This window comes from Akebia trifoliata, chromosome 8 (genome assembly GCF_017979445.1).
Source record: "Akebia trifoliata isolate Shusen 1 chromosome 8, ASM1797944v1, whole genome shotgun sequence".
Taxonomy (NCBI): Eukaryota; Viridiplantae; Streptophyta; class Magnoliopsida; order Ranunculales; family Lardizabalaceae; genus Akebia; species Akebia trifoliata.
In genome coordinates, this window is record NC_141382.1 from 30,508,345 (window position 1) to 30,521,907 (window position 13,563).

Consider the following 13,563-nt stretch of genomic DNA (forward strand, 5'->3'; position numbering starts at 1 on the left):
CAAATCTAAGGATATTGTGACATGTTGCAGGTTCTCACCATAAACTTGTGCCTGAAGTGGATCCTTTTAGCTTTAAGATCATCCAACTAGATTTGAAATGCGCTCATCCATTTGTTGAAATTCCTTCATCTTTGCTTCCATTACAAAACTTACTTTGCGACCTGACAATATACTTTTTTGGTGATTCTTTGACCTCGGTGATGGTATCTTTTTGAGACACCTTTTATGACAAAACCAAGGTGACATACACAATACTTTAGAATGTCTTGGAGTAATCGTGGCTTGATTCAAGAAATCACTGAGTTAAACCCTCTGATTTTGAAAATTTGAATGAATTTTTCTAAGTTTGAGGTCACTAGAGTCCAAATACATCATTGATAGAACTTGGGCTCATCAAAATGATGAAATATATTTGTTAAGAAAAAGAAGGTTTCGCCAATTAAAAAAAAAAAAATCAATTGATTGGTTTGAAAAATAAATCGAAGTTAAATGATGCACTAGTTGGAAGATATTTTATTATGTTGAATGACTTGGCATTTACACGATGAATAATGAATTGTGAACTCAAAATCGGAAAAGGACATTATCTTCTCATTAAAAATACCTTTTGACTCAAAATATAATGCTATCTACTTGATCTTCTTTTTCAGCATCTTTTGATGTTTCTTCCTCTTTCAACCTTCTTTTAGATTTGAAGTAAATTATTCTTTATCAAGATCATCGTGAAAATTTTTCAAGACCAAAGACAATTACATTATAAAACTCTCAAATAACAAACTCTGACAGTTCATTAATAAAATATGCCAAACCATTTCAATCTAATTTTTTATTGGTGTATTCATTAATCTGATTCGGGTTCATAAATTTACTCGGTTGGCCTTACCCAATGTGTTGAACTAAATGTTTCAACTGAAGTAATTAATTGGTCCATTCGGTTTGACAAGAATGGATCGAATCCAATTGCGCAAATGGGTCAACTGATTAGGTAAAAAAAAACTGGTTCAATCCATTGGATTTAACTGGATTGAATGGTTTGAATCAAAAATCAATTATTCCAACTGATATAGTGTGAATTGGTTAGATCCATTTGTCAATTGGGCCAACTGATTTAGTTTGAACTGATATTATTCCATTAATTGGATTGGGTTGATTTAATTGGGTCAGACCTATATTATGGGTTTGGATTGAGTGGTATGGACCGATCCTCCACTTACCTATTGGTTGGATTGAAAGAAAATAACTCGGGAAGACCCATGGTCGATTCGAGTTGTGACTTAATGGGACCGCATTTAAATTCTGGTTTCTAAACTCACTACATGATTGAGGTTAGGATAGGACAAAACTTAAGTCATTCCAATTCGAAACACTAATATACCTCCTAGTTTCACTTGGTTAAAAAGTACATTGTGTTTCAATTTGATATATCCGAAGGTACTGTATTGAAGTTGTAGCAGTCACGTGCGTCCCACATGTCCTAAAAAATCAAGTTAACTTAGATCCGACTACGGGGCTTATGGGGTTATGTCATTATCCAAACATATGTATGCATGCTCGTGACTGTGTGCAAGGGATGGGGTACATCTAGGGCCTTTTTTGAATGAATGGGCCCATGGGCCAGGTTAGATAATTGAATAAAAAATCATCATGGAACACATACATCAACAATCAAGATCAACATATATCAAATATCAAACAAACATTAAATCGATCAACCAATCAAAATTTAGGAGTTTTCTGGAAAGTTTCTAACTTATTTTCTCTACAGTTTTTGAAGACTTGTGAGATTTGGTGGTAGACTTGCCTTTTTATAGAAGTTTTTAATAGGATTAGAATTAGATAAGGTCTCTTCTAGATAGAGTCCATCTCTAATTAATCTTTAACTAGTTTTAGATAAGATTAAAACAATTTTTATTTGAATTTGATTTATTTAAGCAATGTAGAATTATAATTTTTTATTTTTGTATAATCCTCTAATAGAAGGTTTATTTAATTATTTTAAATTCTTTGAGACTCCCAATATAGTGTTCTTTAATTAAATGTCAGGTGGGCCCACTTGAATAAATGAGTCGTCACTTGAAATTGCCCCATGGACTTAATTAATTGTATTTATTTTTTAAACTATTTTTTAATTTGATATATTAAAATTTCACTTTATATTAATTAAGATTTTTAAGATTGAAAAATTATCATTCTACCCTCAAAAAGGGCTTTTGCATTGAGATGTCCTTTCTTTTTTTTTTTTTTGTTGACATTTTGGGATATTCCAGAATTGATTTTTCACAAGGAATTCATTGGAGATGGCAGCTTGTTTCATATATATATATTTGGCATGAAATGAGTACGATGGGCATTTCGACAATTTTATTAAATTTTGTGAAAATTAGCGAAACAATTTCTTTGGTTCCAAGTTGTCATTTTATGTGTTCAAAAAGGTCTTCTTAAGTGTAATGTAGCCTCTAGGGATGTTTTGGCATCAAGGGTATTCTAGTAATTTGGTCAATTTTGACGATTTTCTCATAAAGTTTCTTTTAGTTCCAAAAATGATGATTTCTATGTTTTGAATCACATTTTCCTAGCGTAAGGATTATTTGCATAAAATATCTCATCTGAGTTTTGGAAACATGTCAAGTGACGAACAAAAACCTTTAGAATATTTGTCCATCATCGGGAACCAATGCAATTTGGTTAAGAGTTGATTTATTAAGCAAACGCAAAAATGGGGTGTCTATAGGGTAATTAGGAGGACAAAGCTATATTCTAAAAGGACTCGAATGAAGGGAAAAGCATTCAGAATCTTGTTCAATAAGGCAAGTAGGGGGTATAAGAGGAGCAGTTTCTTGGAACCGAGCTGCCTTCTCAGCCTTTTTTTTTTCTTCCTTTTCTCCTTGCTTCTTTCCATGTCCCATTGTTTCTTCTTGACCTCAACAATAGTTTGAGTAGAAACCTCTGAAAAAATCAATAGAAAGCAGGATGAGTTACTGTTGGTACCCTAACATGAATCCTTAAGGAACGGTAGAAATATCTACCTTGGAAGGTTTTAGGGACTTGATACCCTTCTTTTGTGACACCAGCCCCAAACTCCCAATCCCTAGAGATAATTAAGGGGTCTATATGCCATACTTCGTCAAAACTAGGGAGGGTCACCAAGGCCTTGTCATCTTTGAGACTAGAGTCGCACTTTTGTAATTCTTCTCGAAATAGTGAAATCTCTACAACTCCATGGACGTAGGCAAATTGCCGAACCACGTAAATACTGTCTTGTGCGTGTGATTGTTTTCTTTTTCGACGTGTGTGTTTTTCCTCTATTTCTTGTTTCTCACAGGTTTGGAATTTCGGGTTGAATTCCTTACAACTGGTATCAGAGCCTAGGGTTAGGTTTGAGTGGGAGCAATGGTAGAGGAAGCAGGAAAGGCGTCTGGAATAGAAAAGTTCGATGGCACAGACTTTGCGTATTGGAGGATGCAGATTGAAGATTATCTTTATGGGAAGAAATTGCATCTACCTCTTTTGGGAGAAAAACCTGAGACTATGAAGGCTGATGAATGGGCTCTTCTTGACAGACAGGTACTAGGAGTTATTAGGTTAACTCTGTCTAGGTCTGTTGCACACAATGTTGTAAAGGAGAAAACCACAGCAGATTTGATGAAGGCTTTGTCTGGTATGTATGAAAAGCCGTCAGCAAACAACAAGGTGCATCTGATGAAGAAACTGTTCAATCTGAAGATGGCAGAGAATGCATCAGTAGCACAACATCTGAATGAATTTAACACTATCACAAATCAATTGTCGTCTGTAGAAATTGATTTTGATGATGAGATCCGTGCACTGATCGTTTTGGCTTCTTTACCAAACAGTTGGGAGGCAATGAGGATGGCAGTGAGCAATTCTACAGGAAAAGAAAAGTTGAAGTACAATGACATACGAGATTTAATTTTGGCTGAAGAGATTCGCAGAAGAGATGCAGGCGAAACCTCAGGATCTGGTTCTGCCCTAAACCTTGAGACAAGAGGCAGAGGAAATGATAGAAATTCAAATCGGGGCAGATCAAAATCCAGAAATTTTAATCGGAACCGAAGTAAATCTAGATCAGGCCAACAAGTACAATGCTGGAATTGTGGGAAAACAGGTCACTTTAAGAGGCAATGCAAAAGTCCTAAGAAGAAGAATGAAGATGATTCTGCTAATGCTGTAACAGAAGAGGTACAGGATGCATTACTTCTTGCAGTAGACAGTCCACTTGATGATTGGGTTTTGGACTCAGGAGCTTCGTTTCATACCACTCCACACCGAGAAATCATACAAAATTATGTTGCAGGTGATTTTGGTAAGGTGTATTTGGCTGATGGTTCAGCCTTGGATGTTGTGGGTATGGGAGACGTCCGAATACTGTTGCCCAATGGGTCTGTTTGGCTACTGGAGAAGGTTCGACATATTCCTGACTTAAGGAGGAATCTGATCTCTGTTGGACAACTTGATGATGAAGGGCATGCAATACTATTTGTTGGTGGTACTTGGAAGGTTACAAAGGGAGCTAGAGTATTAGCTCGTGGAAAGAAGACTGGCACTTTATATATGACCTCAAGTCCAAGAGATACAGTTGCAATTGCTTAAGCAAGTACTGACACAAACCTGTGGCATCGCAGGCTTGGGCACATGAGTGAGAAAGGGATGAAGATGCTGTTGTCAAGAGGAAAGCTACCAGAATTAAAGTCCATTGACTTTGACATGTGTGAAAGCTGCATTTTAGGAAAGCAGAAAAGGGTGAGTTTTTTGAAAACTAGCAGAACACCGAAGGCTGAAAAATTGGAGTTAGTACACACTGATTTGTGGGGGCCTTCTCCGGTCGCATCCCTTGGAGGTTCAAGGTACTACATCACCTTCATTGATGACTCAAGCAGAAAGGTATGGGTTTATTTTCTGAAAAATAAATCTGATGTATTTGAAATTTTTAAGAAGTGGAAGGCTATGGTTGAGACAGAAACAGGCTTGAAACTAAAATGTTTGAGATCAGATAATGGAGGAGAGTACATAGATGGAGGATTCAGTGAGTACTGTGCTGCACAGGGAATTAGGATGGAAAAGACCATTCCTAGGACACCACAACAGAATGGTGTGGCTGAGCGCATGAACAGAACTCTCAATGAGCGTGCTAGGAGTATGAGGTTGCATGCTGGACTACCAAAAACTTTCTGGGCTGATGCTGTTAGCACTGCAGCTTATCTGATAAACCGAGGACCATCAGTTCCCATGGAATTCAAACTTCCTGAGGAGGTTTGGAGCGGAAAAGAGGTGAAATTTTCCCATTTAAAAGTTTTTGGTTGTGTTTCTTATATTCATATTGATTCTGATGCTCGTAGTAAACTTGATGCAAAATCAAAAATATGTTTTTTCATTGGCTATGGTGATGAGAAATTTGGCTATAGGTTTTGGGATGAACAAAACAGGAAAATCATCAGAAGTAGAAATGTGATATTTAATGAACAGGTTATGTATAAGGACAGGTCAAATGTAGTGCCAGATGTTACAGAGATAGATCATAATAAATCTGAGTTTGTCAACTTAGATGAATTGACTGAAAGTACTATTCGAAAAATGGGTGGAGAAGATAAGGAGAATGTAGATTCACAGGTAGATCAGAGTACACCTGTAGTTGAAGTTCGCAGATCTTCCAGGACCACTAGACCTCCACAACGTTATTCACCCGCTCTAAATTATCTCTTGCTGACTGATGGTGGTGAGCCAGAATGTTATGATGAAGCCTTGTAAGATGAGAATTCAAGCAAATGGGAGTTAGCCATGAAGGATGAGATGGATTCCTTGTTGGAGAATCAGACATGGGAACTGACAAAATTGCCAGTAGGAAAGAAGGCTTTGCACAACAAGTGGGTATACAGAATAAAGAATGAGCATGATGGTAGCAAACGTTACAAGGCCAGATTAGTTGTTAAAGGGTTCCAGCAGAAAGAGGGCATTGACTACACAGAAATATTTTCTCCAGTTGTGAAGATGTCAACAATTAGATTGGTGCTGGGAATGGTGGCTGCAGAAAACTTACATCTTGAGCAGTTAGATGTGAAGACGGCATTCCTTCATGGTGACTTGGAGGAAGACATTTATATGATTCAGCCAGAAGGGTTTACTGTTCAGGGACAAGAGAATCTAGTATGCAAATTGAGAAAGAGCTTGTATGGCCTAAAACAAGCTCCTAGACAGTGGTACAAGAAATTTGACAGCTTCATGCATAGAATTGGGTTCAAGAGATGTGAAGCTGATCACTGTTGCTATGTTAAGTCTTTTGACAATTCTTACATCATTTTACTGTTGTATGTGGATGATATGCTTATTGCAGGGTCTAGCATTAAAGAGATTAATAATCTGAAAAAGGAATTGTCAAAACAATTTGCAATGAAGGATTTGGGAGCTGCAAAGCAAATCCTTGGTATGAGAATCATTAGAGACAAGGCTAATGGTACATTGAAGCTTTCACAGTCAGAGTATGTGAAGAAAATTCTTAGCAGATTTAACATGAATGAAGCTAAACCAGTGAGCACACCTTTGGGCAGTCATTTCAAGCTAAGCAAAGAACAATCACCGAAGACAGAAGAAGAAAGGGGTCAAATGAGCAAGGTGCCTTATGCCTCAGCTATTGGCAGCTTGATGTATGCTATGGTGTGTACAAGACCAGACATCGCACATGCAGTGGGAGTTGTGAGCAGATTCATGAGTAGACCTGGAAAACAGCATTGGGAGGCAGTCAAGTGGATTCTGAGATACCTTAGGGGTTCATCAGATACATGTCTTTGCTTCACAGGTGCAAGTTTGAAACTGCAGGGTTATGTAGATGCTGATTTTGCTGGTGATGTTGATAGCAGAAAGAGTACTGCAGGGTTTGTATTTACTCTGGGTGGTACAGCTATATCCTGGGCTTCAAATTTACAAAAGATTGTTACTTTGTCTACTACAGAAGCTGAGTATGTTACAGCAACTGAAGCTGGGAAGGAGATGATTTGGCTACATGGTTTCTTAGATGAATTGGACAAGAAACAGGAGATGGGTATTCTACACAGTGACAGTCAGAGTGCAATTTTTCTTGCTAAAAATTTGGCTTTTCATTCAAAGTCGAAACATATACAAACAAAATACCACTTTATCCGGTACCTTGTTGAAGATAAGTTGATTATACTCGAGAAGATTTGTGGATCTAAAAACCCGGCAGACATGTTGATTGAGGGTGTCACTATTGAGAAGCTGAAGCTGTGTGCAGCTTCAGTTGGTCTTCTAGCTTGAGGACAGGAGGATGAGTTGTAGGGATGAGGGATTGTGTTTTGGAAGATTGCAGTTGATGTTGGTGGTTGAACTAGTCTCCAAGTGGGAGATTTGTTGGGCTTTGTGGAGCCTAGTTATATTTTGATCCGGTTGACGACCCGACCTGACCCGAATAATGTTTGTGTGGTATTTTGATGGGATATTTTCTGAGGCTTAATCCATGGAGTGGAGGCTTGGGCCGATAGGCCCAAGCCGGAGCACTTATGGATAAGCCTCCTGGGGGCCCAGGGGCAACGCCCCCGGAAAATTTTTTTTGGGGCCTGTTTTGTAACCCATTGTGTATCTTGTGCGCAGTATATAAAAGCCGTTTTTGGTGATTAGGGTTTTTTTAAGGTTTTGGTTGTCGTCTTTGAGACTAGAGCCGCACTTTTGTAATTCTTCTCGAAATAGTGAAATCTCTACAACTTCGTGGACGTAGGCAAATTGCCGAACCACGTAAATACTGTCTTGTGCGTGTGATTGTTTTCTTTTTCGACGTGTGTGTTTTTCCTCTATTTCTTGTTTCTCACAGGTTTGGAATTTCGGGTTGAATTCCTTACAGGCCTGGCCTCCAGGCTTAGAAGACATGAAATAATACCTAGTACAATGAGAGATGGCCTTAAGATTGTACTTGGACAGGAAGACATTCGGGGTGACACCCATTTTCTCCACAACAGCCACAAGCCTGTAAAAATTATCAGACATTTGGCCTAGGGTCCTATTGATTCGGTTGGAAAATGCAGGCCAGCAATGATTTGGCCTGAGTAAACTACAATCTTCCTAGCACGACGTTCTATGAAGTATGCACAAAGCCTAATTTTGACATCTCTGGAGATGAAATAGGCTTTATAAAGAGTAGCTACAGTATCACATTGTCATTTAGAAAAAGAAATAAAAAGAAGAAGAGGGGTTTACCTCAAAGAAGTTAGGGAAGAAAGTTGCAGAGATTTAGGACTTTTTTTCTTCAGGAGCTCTAATGCAACAAGGAAGAGAAAGGAGATAAAGATCAGCCGAATCCCCAAGTCCCTCTATTTATAGGCAAGGGTTATTAATAGCAGCAAATGACCTAGTGGGACATGTGGCAACGCAAGGTAGGGTGGTTCTCAAACGATTGCATTGTTTGAAATTCAAAATGACAATTCATTGATGAGATAAGACGGCACAATGATGAGGCTTTAAGCGTGCATGCCATTCAATGAAATCTATTCGGAAGAGATACCGTTTCACGAGATGACGATTGATGTTAACGCCATCTCGAGGGGGTAACTTTAATGGGTAAAAGCTGTAAAGCATCTGGACCCTACACGTGTCCATATATAAACAGAGCAGAAACATTCAGCATAGTGGCTTTACTCTGCTCAGTGTAATATCTAAGGCAGCCAGCCCAAATGGAAGGAAAGGAAAAACATCTAACCTCTGCTCTGCATAGTAAGCAGAGCAGGGAAGGGTTACGCATCAACACCAAAGCTAGTCAAACCTCCTGATTTCAGGGAAGATCCTAGGAATCTCGAAGGATAATAATGTGAATAGTATGGACTCATTCCAGATCAGGTAACTTCCCCGAATAGTAAGGGATTCCCATATGAAGATCCTTGAAGATCAAGGATCATAACGAGACTTCCATTATAAGAAGATCTCTAGGTACTCTATAAATAGGAGAGGAAGTTAATAGTGAAGGGGGTCCTTTCGAAGAGATTGAGAGCTTATTACTGTTTTTCTAGAGAGCTAACTTAATTGTCGGGGAATTTTGGTAGGTACCACATCGGTACCGTCACTTGACATGAGGAGCAGGGAGTATTCAACAGAACGATGAAGCTGAGTTGTCAGAAGTAACTCAAGATCACCTCTACACCATCTTAAAATAAACAAAACTAAATCTCAACAATTGAAATCTTAATAAAACTCCCATCGACCATTTGAAGCAGAGAATTAGGGGGTGACAGCTGACAACTCTCATTTTTTAAGGACTGACAACTCTCTACCTATTATGATGCAACAAAGATGATAATGATTATCATCCAAGTCTGATTTCTATATAGCTCCAGAGTAAATTCTCACAGGCAACCAAACACTGGAGTTGTAATTATAAGAAAGTATCACAAAACAAGTTCAAAATATCCAGTTCAAGAGTAGCCATTATATTTATTGATATGTTAATATTGACACAAACCCAATCATATATTAGAACCCATGGAGGACAAGTCCTTTTAGTCTCGCTCTCAGGGCTTTGCTTAAGACTGACCACTCAACCGTCAGAAGATCGACCTCATAGACCACTACCTGCCTCCATCTTCATTCCAAACCCCTTCCTTCCCCATCCCGGTTCCCTCGCTGCCCTTTGGACCTCCCCTCTTGCCCCAGAAGCTCTTGAAACCTTGAGACACCACTCTCAGACCTTCCTGACTCCAACTTTCCTTCCACTCCATCAAACTAACCCAACTTTTGTCAGTGCACTTGTGAATCCTCACATATCGACCAAACTGATTCGACTAATTTCTTATTTCTTAGAAAAAGTTTAGATCATTGATCAAATTCTTGTTGGATTAATACATACATGCATAGAGTACCTAGGGTGTATAGGGGCGAAGCCATGATATTTTGTTAGTGAGGACTAAGTGTTAATGATGGTTGATAATTTTGATATCTTTCTTTGACAATATTGAGCTCGTACTACAAACGATGGTTCGTCAATAATCTCCATAATAAAGTTATTAACTTGTAGGATAAATTGTGTTTAACCTTATCTTCAATCCAACATGTTCAATATGCTTGATTTTTCAACTCCAAAACTCAACCTTTTCTTTCTCCAAAAATCCTATCCTTTTCTTGATGTCTGGAGGTTGAAAAAGATAAAATCTTAAGTTTGAAAAATTCACCCTAAATTTTTTTCATCTTCAGTTATTAATCTCTAGGGTAAATTATTTTTTAACCCATTTATCTCATCTTAAACCCACCATCTTCAATGTCTTGTAGAAACCCTTAAGTTTCTACCCAAAACATCATGTTCTAAAAATCCTATTTTGTTTATGATGTTTGAAGGCTTATGAGGAAAGCCATTCAAGAGTAAAAATGAAGGTAAAAAACATTACTCTAAAGTTACAGATGGCTGATTTTGGGGATATAATGAAGAGTGTTCTTTTTTTTGAAGTAAGAAGATGAGGTTTTGGAAAGCCATCTTCAATATCTTTTATAAGCCCTTGATTTTTCTACCTAAAAAATCATACTGTACTTCTCTAGAAATCCTATATTGTTCTTGTACCTAGTGCCATTGATATAAAAGGAGATGGAATATAAATTACATGCGAACTGTCCAAGTTCATCTCTCTCAACATGGATCAGCTTGGGCTTTTCTTATCGGTTCTAGAAAGAAAATTGGATTAAAAATGAAATAAATTAACTTTTTCGTTGATGAATATTTTGATCAACGATCCTAAACCAAAACTACATTACACAATGAAAGCACCATTTTGTCTCACTGATGATTATGAGGACTTTTAAGATCCAAACCCATAATGAGTTTATTTCCGATCAGAATCATCAATTTTGATTGATAATTACAGAAGTAAATCGATTAAGGTGAGGGAGAAACATACTTGATTGCTGAAAATAAGTACAAATTACAATGACTATCACCCATATACACTTAGCATTATTGCTATACAAAATTGAGTCGTGCGCTCACATAGCTGCAGTTCAACAGCTCATGTCAATTGAACTGTGCAAAAATCCGCTTGTAATGGGCACAACCACTCAAAAGCAATTGGACTAATTTTTGAAGTTATATGACTTTAATGACATGATTCTGCTAACCATGACAACAAATGGAAAACCTGTCAACAAAAGATTATGAGAGTAAACACAGTCAAAGGTGGCATTGGTTGGTTTATGAGATTGCATACCTCAGGAACCAAATGTGACAGACAGAGATGAAAGGATCCTGGGCTGAACTGCAATATAGAGAACCAAGGATACTGCAAATTTATTCGATAGGGCCCTTCAACACAGAGAGCAAGAAATTGTAAGCTCTTCGACATGCAAATTGACTATGTACAATAATTTAGATCCACTATTTATATAGGGGGAAAAACAAAATTTATTGATGATTACAACCTGCATTCTCAATATTACATGGCAATGGAAGCAAATGACGATGATACATAGAGGTCAATTGGCCCATGCATCTACTTCAGCATTGGCCTTCACCATGTTGGGCATGAGCTACAAATAGTAACTGTATTTTGGGAGTTGTATTCCAAATGATAATTTATTTTTATTTTTTTTGAAAATCCAAGTGAAATGGTGATTATGGATCACAGATTTAGAAAAAGACGTACTTGCTAATAATCCGTATTATTTTCATAAGGTAAAAAACCTTAAATTCACATCATGGAAAAGAATAGATCGATGAATGAAGTATGTTAACATTTTTCATGAAAATTTTATAGCAGTGTGGGGCCTTAATCTGAAAACATTTAGTTTCCCCACATATTTGTTCTTCAGCTCCTGTAATGCCATCTGACTTGGTAATTCATCTAGGTAGCATTGATCACAGCTATGGGAAACGGAGACCTTCAATTTGTTTCTCAAGCAAGTTTTGTGGTTTCTATGGGGAAGTAAAAGCAATATATTATATTATAAAGAAAAGGACTGAGATCAGTGTGTTATTAGCTACGTTACTTAGTCATAAATGCATTTCCAAGATAACAAAGTATCGATCAGAGCGATTCAGGCTTTATGAGCAGTTTCTTGAAATTGATTCTGGTAAAACTAAAATCTCATCCTAGATAGTTTACAAGAAGAAAATAATCAATAAAATAAAAATGGGTTTTCTACAATCAATCTCCTTAATCATGCAAGAAAAAAACTTGAAGAATTTAAAGAACTTACAAGAGGATAGAGTATTGAAATCTACCTCAGTTGGGGACCTTCCAAAGGTTTACCTTGAAATTCTCAAAAGCTTTGACTCAAGGTGCACGACCAGATCCTTCTCTAAGAGATGCATGAAAGTCGAGCTTGAAACAGGTTCTTTGTGCTTAGTCCTTGTAGCTGCTTCTTATACATATCAAGTACCAACTGAGACACCCCATTTTTACCTAGCCTGAGCCCATGAGTTAAAAACCTTCCAAAAATAGGCTTGACCCAAGGAATTTTTCAAAAAATTTAAAATCCATCTTTCAAGAAGTTAGATGGCCCGAAGGCCATTTTCAAAGGAAATTTTAAACCTGCTCAAACCTTACCTTCGGCAAGGCCATATTTAATCTTGAAATGACCTCACCCACACCAAAGGCTATTTTGGTATGGTAGAACCTTAGGTTCAACCAATTCTATTGGACAGTTAAGACCTATGTGTGCTTGAATTTTATTAGGAAAGATGACCTCCCTAATCCCTCTCCTTAATGACTTTTCCCTCAAGATACCACACCATTTTGCCCTTTCATCCTTGCATTAGTTCTCTAAGTAATTCCTTCACCTTGTTTTTCAAGTAATTCACCAACTTCTTCTAATAAGGACCTTTGGTCAAGTATTGGTCCCCACATGAGTGTTATTACCTACCTAATCACATTATTTTTAGCTTGATGATTTACTCTTGTGCCCATTAATCCTACCACCAATTCTACTAAAATTCCTTTTATTCAAGATAATTTGACCATCTTTCAAGGATCATGACCATTCTATCCACCCTAGAGAATTCTCTAGAACTTGTGCACAAGGACTAGAATATCCCTAGGTTATTAGAAAGTTAGTTAGGCTAAATGTCTAAAAAGTCCAAAAACCAACTACATAATTACATACCATTTCAAGGTCAAGGTCTTAGGACTATTCTAACTTCCACCAAGAATTCTTTAGAACTTTTTAGCTTTTATCATCTAACCCATTGATGGTCATGATTGTTGAGACCCATAGGTGAGTAAGAGACCATCAAAGCCAAAGAGGGGAAGAGTAATTGTGATTTTTCATGAAGGTTTTAGTGAAATTATTGGGAACTTGAAGATTTAGGATCAAGTTATCCCGAGGGTTTCCCAAAATCCTATAAATAAGAGACCCTTCCAAAGAAAATGGAAGAGCTCATTTTCTAATTCAAGATTATGCCTAAATGTCTCTCAAACCTCTTTAAACCTTCCCATTCTCTCAAACCTATCTCAAAATCCATAGAAGAAAAACCGAAGAAGAATAAAAAGAAGAAGAAAGAGAATAAGAAGACCAAGGTGGGGTTAAACCCTCCATTTTCCCCATCTAATCTCCCTATTCTTACTACCC

The 13,563-nt window shown here is 37.4% G+C and overlaps 1 long non-coding RNA gene across 2 annotated transcripts; it reads right to left on the bottom strand.

The window, feature by feature from the left end:
- Positions 1–10,789: 10,789 nt before the first annotated feature.
- LOC147396501 (uncharacterized) lies at positions 10,790–12,848 on the bottom strand. Of its 2 annotated transcripts, none has more exons than XR_015180857.1 (3): positions 12,246–12,848; positions 11,205–11,299; positions 10,790–11,135 (listed from the first exon to the last, which is right to left on the bottom strand). It is a non-coding gene; the product is annotated as an uncharacterized LOC147396501 (long non-coding RNA). The 2 variants fall into 2 exon arrangements; XR_015180858.1 differs by having other exon boundaries at positions 12,218–12,848.
- Between the last annotated feature and the right edge of the window lie 715 nt (positions 12,849–13,563).